Source organism: Pteropus vampyrus, unplaced genomic scaffold, assembly GCF_000151845.1.
Source record: "Pteropus vampyrus isolate Shadow unplaced genomic scaffold, Pvam_2.0 Scaffold197, whole genome shotgun sequence".
NCBI classification, from domain to species: Eukaryota; Metazoa; Chordata; class Mammalia; order Chiroptera; family Pteropodidae; genus Pteropus; species Pteropus vampyrus.
In genome coordinates this window covers 577,843-584,861 of record NW_011888978.1, presented here as the reverse complement: position 1 = coordinate 584,861, position 7,019 = coordinate 577,843, and the positions used below count along the sequence as shown (strand labels likewise).

At 32.3% G+C, this 7,019-nt stretch overlaps 1 pseudogene; it reads right to left on the bottom strand.

Moving 5' to 3' along the window:
* Window positions 1-97: 97 nt before the first annotated feature.
* Window positions 98-216, bottom strand: LOC111746702 (annotated as a pseudogene).
* Between the last annotated feature and the right edge of the window lie 6,803 nt (window positions 217-7,019).

The window sequence follows — 7,019 nt, the reverse complement described above, 5'->3', positions numbered from 1 at the left end:
AAAAAAATTTTTATTTTTTAGGCGAGGCAACCCTTCGTTGGCCTCACAGATTGCAAGGACCTTGTCAGCTTATAATCCTTTATTTTTTATTTTTTTAAACCTATAGCACCTGGTCTTTCTAGGTGGTCTCCCATCCAAGTACTAACCAGGCACGATCCTGCTTAGCTTCCGAGATCAAACAGGATTGGGCTTGTTCAGGGTGGCATGGTTGTAGACTGTACATTGATTTTTTATCCTGCAACTTTACTATATTTGTTTATTATATTTAATAGTTTTTTTTGTCTGTGAAATCTTAAGTTTTCCTATCTAGAAAATCATGTTATTTGCAAAAAGTGACAATTTGTCTCCTTCATTCTCAATTTGGATGCTTTTTATTTCTTTCTTTTGCCTGATTGCTCTAGCCAGGATTTTTTAACACTATATTGAATAAGAGTGGTGAGAGCAGGCAACCTTGTATCTTTCGTATCTTAGAGGAAAAGCTTTCAGTTTTTCACCACTAAGTATGGCATTAGCTAAGAGTTTGTTGTATATGACTTTTATTATGTTGAAGTACTTTTCTTTATACACATTTTATTATGTGCTTTATTCATAAATAAATAGTATATCTTATCAAACGCTTTTTCTGCATTTATCAATATGATCAAATGTGGTATATCACATTAGTCGATTTGCATATATTGAGCCATTCTTGCAACCCTGAAACAAGCTCCACTTCATCGTGATATATGATCTTTTTAATGTATTGTTGCATTCGATTTGCTAGTATTTCATTTAAGATTTTTGCATCCATATTCATCATAGATATTGGCCTGAACATTTCTTTTATTGCGTTATCCTTACTAGATTTTGGTATCAGGGTAATGTTGGCTTTGTAAAATGAGTTAGGAAGTATTGTCCCTTCAATTTTTTGGAAGTTTGAGAAGGACAGGTATTAAATTATCTTTGAATATTTGGTAGAATTTACTAGTGAAGCCATCTGGTCCTGGACTTTTACTTTTTGGGAGGTTTTTGATGATTGTTTTAATTAGTATTGGTTTTTTTATTGATATTTTCTAGTTCTCCAAGATTCAGTCTAGGAAGGTTGTATATTTCTAAGAACTAGCCCATTCCTTCTAGATTATTGAAATTGGTGACATACAATCTTTTATAGTATTTTTGCATGATTCTTTGTATTTCTGTGGTATCTGTCGTGACTTCTTTTTTATTCTGATTTTGTTTATTTGTGTCTTACTCTTTCTTAGTCTAGCCAGGAGATCATCAATTTTACTGATATTTTTCAAAGAACCAGCTCTTTGTTGCATTACTTTTTTAAACTTTTTTTGTTGTTGTTCTTAGTTTCATTTAATTCTGCTCTAATTTTATTATTTCCTTACTTCTGCTGATTTTGGGCTTCATTTTTTCTTTTTTTCTTTAAGAAGTAATATTAGGTTGTTTATTTGGGATTTTTCCTGTTTTTTGAGATAGGCCTGAAATATTATGAACTATCCTCTTATTACCGCTTTGCCTTATCTCAAAAGTTTTGATGTTATATTTTCATTCTCATTTATTTTTATGTATCTTTTGATTTCTCATTTTATTTCTTTTTTTGACCTTGTTCTTTAGCTGCATGTTGTTTAATTTCCATGTATTTGTGGCTTTTACTGCTTTCTTTTTGCAGTTGATCTCCAGTTGTAAAGCATTGTAGTCAGAAAATATGCTTGATATGATTTCAATCTTCTTAAATTTGTTGAGGCTAGTTTTGTGTCACAGCATGTGGTCTCTTTTTGAGGATGTTCCATGTGCACTAGAGAAGAATGTATAATCTTGTGTTTTGGGATGAAAAACTCTATAAATGTTGATTATGTCCAGTTGGTTTAATGTGTCATTTAAGGTTGATATTTCCTTAGTGATTTTATGTTTGAATGGTCTATCCATAGCTGACAGAGGGGTATTTAGGTCCCCTCCTACAATTGTATTTTTGTCAGTTTCTATCTTTAGTTCTGTTACTAGTGGCTTTATATATTTTGGTGCTCCCTGATTAGGCACATATATATTGATAAGTGTTACGTCTTCTAAATGAATTGTCCCCTTTATCTTTATGAAGTGTCTCTCTTTGTCTCTTACTGCCTTCTTTTTAATCTTGAAGTCTATTTCATCAGATATAAGTATGATTATACCCACTTTTCTCTGAATGCCATTTGCTTTAAGTATTGTTTTCTGTCCTTTCATTTTGAGTCTATATTAGTCCTTATAACTGAGATGTGTCTCTAAAAGGCAGCATATGGTTATGTTTGTTTTTTTGATCCAATTTGCTACTCTGTGACTTTTTATTGGTGAGTTCAGTCCATTTATACTTCAGGTGATTATTAATATATGAGGTTTTCCTATAGCCATTTTATCTTTTGTCTTCTGGTATCTCAGTGTCACTATTGTTTCTTTGCCTTTGTGTTTTTGTGTTTTATTTTAGTTTTGTGGTATTCTATGATTTAGTTTTGTGGTATTCTATGTCTTTTTTTATCTCATATGTCTCAGTTTTAAATTTATGTAAAAGAAATTTCATATATACAGTAGTCCTTTTTTTTCTTTGTGCATTTAATCTCCATTCTACTTTGCAAGTTCAGACTTTATCTTCTCCCCTTTTTTGTTTTCGTTGTCACAAATCATCCCTATTTATTCTGTGAGCTCATATCTGCATTGCAGTAGCTATTATTTTCTTTTTAAAATGCGTTTACCTCCTTTAACAATTATGTAACTTTTAAGTTTACAATACTTATTCTAAATAAAGGTTGCAATTTCTTGTCTGCCTATCTATTAGTCACCTTACTCATAGTTTTGTATCTTTCTGTCTTTTTGTTTCATAGAATAACCCCCTTTAGTATTTCCTGTAATGCAGCTTCTGTATGTCTGAAGGTATTTATTTCTCCTTCACATCTGAAAGAGAACTTTGCTGGATATGTTATTCTTGGCTGGTATTTTCTCTCTTTCAGTAGTTTGAATATTTAATTCCACTTTTAGCTTGTAGAGTTTCTGCAATAAATCTAATGATAATCTAATGGGGTTTCCTTTGTAGGTTACTTTCTTTTTTTCGCTGGCTTCCTTGAGAATTCTTTCTTTGTCATTAATTTTTGACAGTTTTAATATAATATGCCATGGAGAAGACCTTTTTGGATTGAGATAAGGTGTTCTGTTTGCTTCTTGGGTTCAAGGATTCAGTTTTTTTCCATAGGTTCGGGGAGTTCTTGTTGAATATTTGTTTGAATAGGCTCTTGTTTCTTTCTCCCTCTTTTATCCTTCTGGTATACCCATTATTCTTATATTGCTCTTTCTGCTGGAGTCAGATAATTTTTGTAAATTTAAAAAAAAATTTTTTTACTCTCAAGTCTCATCTTCTTCCATCTTTGTCATTTCCAAATTTCTGCCTTCCATATCACTAATTCTTTCCTCCGTCTGGTCAGCTCTATATTCTAAGCTTGTTTTTTATTCTTCATTTCGTTTATTGAGTTTTCAGCTCCAGAAGTTCTATTTGTTCTTTTTTTAAAGTTTCAATCTTTTTGGTAAGGTATACCTCTTGTTCATTGATTTTATTTCTTTTTTGTAAATTTATTTTTTAAAATTACTTAATTTATTTTATGGTGACATTGGTTAATGAAATACAGTAAGTTTCAGGTGTACAATTTAACGGTAAGGCATATATTTATTTATACTGTGTGTTTACCTCCCATAGTTAGATTTCTTTGTGTCACCACATATTTGACCCCCTTTACCCATCTACATCTCGCCTTCCCTCCTCCCTGCTACCCTCTGGTAACCACTAGTCTATTGTCCATGTCTATGAGTCTCTGTTTGTCTTGTTCATTTGTTGCTTTTAGGTTTATATCCCACATATAAGTGATATCATGTGATTTTCAACTTTTTCTATCTGGCTTATTTCACTAAGGTCCATGCATGGTGTTGCAAATGGCAGTATTTTATCTCTTCTTATGGCTGAGTAATATTCCATTGTATATATGTACCACAGCTTCTTTATTCAATCACTATCGTAGGACACTTTGGTTGCTTCCATGTCCTGGCTACTGTAAATAATGCTGCTATGAATATCAATGTGCAAATATTTTTTTGGATATAAGTTTTCAAGTCTTTTGGATAGAGGGATTACTGGATCATATGGTAGATCAACTCTTAGTTTTTTGAGGAACCGCCATACAGTTTTTCATAGTGGCTATATCAATTTGCAGTCCCATCAGCAGTGTATGAGGGTTTCTTTTTCTCCACATCCTCACCAACATTTGTTATTACTTGTCCTGTTAATAATAGCTATTCTAAGAGGTATGAGATGGTATTTCCTTGTGGTTTTGATTTGCATTTCTCTAATAGCTAGTGATGTTGAGCAACTTTTCAAATATTTGTTGGCCATTTGTATGTCCTCTAGGGAGAAGTGTGTGTTCAGGTCCACTGCCCATTTTTTGATTGGATTATTTGTTTTTTTGTTGTTATTAAGTTGTGTGAGTTCTTTGTATATTTTGGATATTAGGCCCTTATCAGAGGCATTGCTTGCAAATATATTTTCCCATTCGAATGGTTGTCTCTTTACCTTGTTGACAGTTTCTTTTGCTGTGCAGAAACTTTTACTTTGATGTAGTTCCATTCATTTATTTTTGCTTTTACTTCCCTTGCCTTTGAGGTCAAATTCATAAAATCCTCTTTAAGTCCAGGGCCCTTGAGTTTAGTTCCTATGTTTTCTTCTACGCACCTTATTGTTTCAGGTCTTATATTCAGATCCTTAGTCCATTTTGAGTTAGTTTTGGTGTGTGGTGATAGACAACACACCAAAGTCTAATTTCATTCTTTGGCAAGTAGCTTTCCAGTTTTCCCAACACCATTTATTGAAGAAGCTTTCCTTACTTCACTGTATGTTTTTGGCTTTTTGTCAAAAATTATTTGCCCATATAAGCATGGGTTTACGTCTGGATTCTCGATTCTGTTTCACTGGTCCATGTGTCTCTTTTGCTGCCAATACCATGCTGTTTTGATTATTGTTACTTTGTAGTATAATTTGAAGACAGGCAGAGTGATACCTTTGGCTTTCTTCTTTTTTTCTCAGAATGGCTTTGGCAATTCGGAGTCTTTCATGCTTCCATATAAATCTGATGATTTTTTTGTTTTATTTCTTTAAAAAATGCCAATGGGATTTTGATGGGAATTGCATTAAATCTGTATAATGCTTTAGATAATAAGGTCATTTTAACTATGTTGATTCTTCCAATTCAAGAACACAGAATATCTTTCCATTTCTTTGTATCTTCTTCAATTTTTTTTAAAATAGGGTCTTATAGTTTTCATTATATAGGTCCTTCACATGTTTTATTAGATTTATTCTTTGGTATTTTATTCTTTCTGTTGCAATTGCAAAAAGAATGATTTTTTTCCCACTTCTTTCTGACACTTCATTATTAGAATATAAGAATGCTATGGATTTTTAAATGTTGATTTTGTATCCAGAAGCTTTACTGTATTTGCTTATTGTTTCTAGTAGTGTTCTTGTGGAGCCTTTAGGGTTTTCTATATAGAGAACCATGTAATCCACAAATAGTGATGGTTCGACTTCTTCATTTCCTATTTGGATGCCTTTTATTTCTCGTGCCTGATTGCACTCACTAGGACCTCCAATGTTATATTGAATAACAGTGGCGATAGTGGACAGCCTTGCTTTGTTCCTCATCTTAAAGGGAAGAATTTTAGTTTTTCACCATTAAGTATAATGTTGGCTGAGGATTTGTCATATATGACCTTGATTGTGTTAAGGTACTTTTCTTCTGTACTGATTTTGTTAAGTGTTTTGATCATAAATGGATGCTGTATTTTGTTGAAGGCTTTTTCTGCATCTACTGATATGATCATATGATCCTTATTTTTAAATTTGTTTATGCAGTGTACCACATTAATTGATTTGTGTATGTTGAACCATCCCTGTGCCCTGGGAATGAAGCCCACGTGATCATGGTATATAATCTTTTTTATATGTTGCTGTATTCGGTTCACTAGTATCTTATTTAGGATTTTTGCATCTGTGTTCATGAGAGATATTGGTCTGTAGTTTTCTTTTTTTGTGTTATCTTTACCAGGTTTTGGTATCAGGGTAATATTGGCCTCATAAAATGAGTTCAGAAGGCTTGCCTCCTCTTCAATTTTTTGGAAGAGTTTGAGGAGAATAGGTATTAAATCTTCTTTGAATGTTTGGTAGAATTTACTGGTGAATCCATCTGGTCCTGGACTTTTACTTTTTGGTAGGTTTTTGATGATTGTTTCAATTTCCATACTGCTGATCGGTCTATTTAGATTTTCTAGTTCTTCTTGATTCAGTCTAGGAAGGTCGTTTTTTCTAAGTACTAATCCATTTCTTCTAGGTTATTAAATTTGGTGTTATATACTTTTTTGTAGTATTCTGTATGATCCTTTGTATTTCTGTGGTGTCTGTCATAGTTTCCCCTTTCATCACTGATTTTGTTTATTTGTGTCTTCTCTCTTTTTTCTTTAGTGAGTCTAACCAGGGGTTGTCAAATTTATTAACCTTTTCAAAGAACCAGATATTTGTTGTATTTATTTTTTCTATTTTTTTTTAAATTTCATTTAATTCTGCTCTAACTTTGATTATTTCTTTCCTTTTGCTGACTTTAGGCTTCATTTGTTTTTACTTTTCTAGTTTTTAAAGATGAAACTTTAGGTTGTATATTTTGGCTCATTCTTGTTTCTAGAGATAGGCCTGTAATGATATAAACTTACCTCTTATTACTGCTTTTGACATGTCCCAAAGGTTTTGATATGTTGTATTATCATTATCATTCATTTCTATGTATCTCTTGATCTCTTTTTTAAAATTTCTTCTCTGACCCAGTTCTTCTTCAATAGTATGTTGTTTAATCTCCTTGTATTTGTGGTTCTTCCCATTTTCTTTTTACAGTTGATCTCTAGTTTCAAAGTAATATGATCAGAGAATATGGTTGATATGATTTCAATCCTCCAATAATTGTTGAGGCTATCGC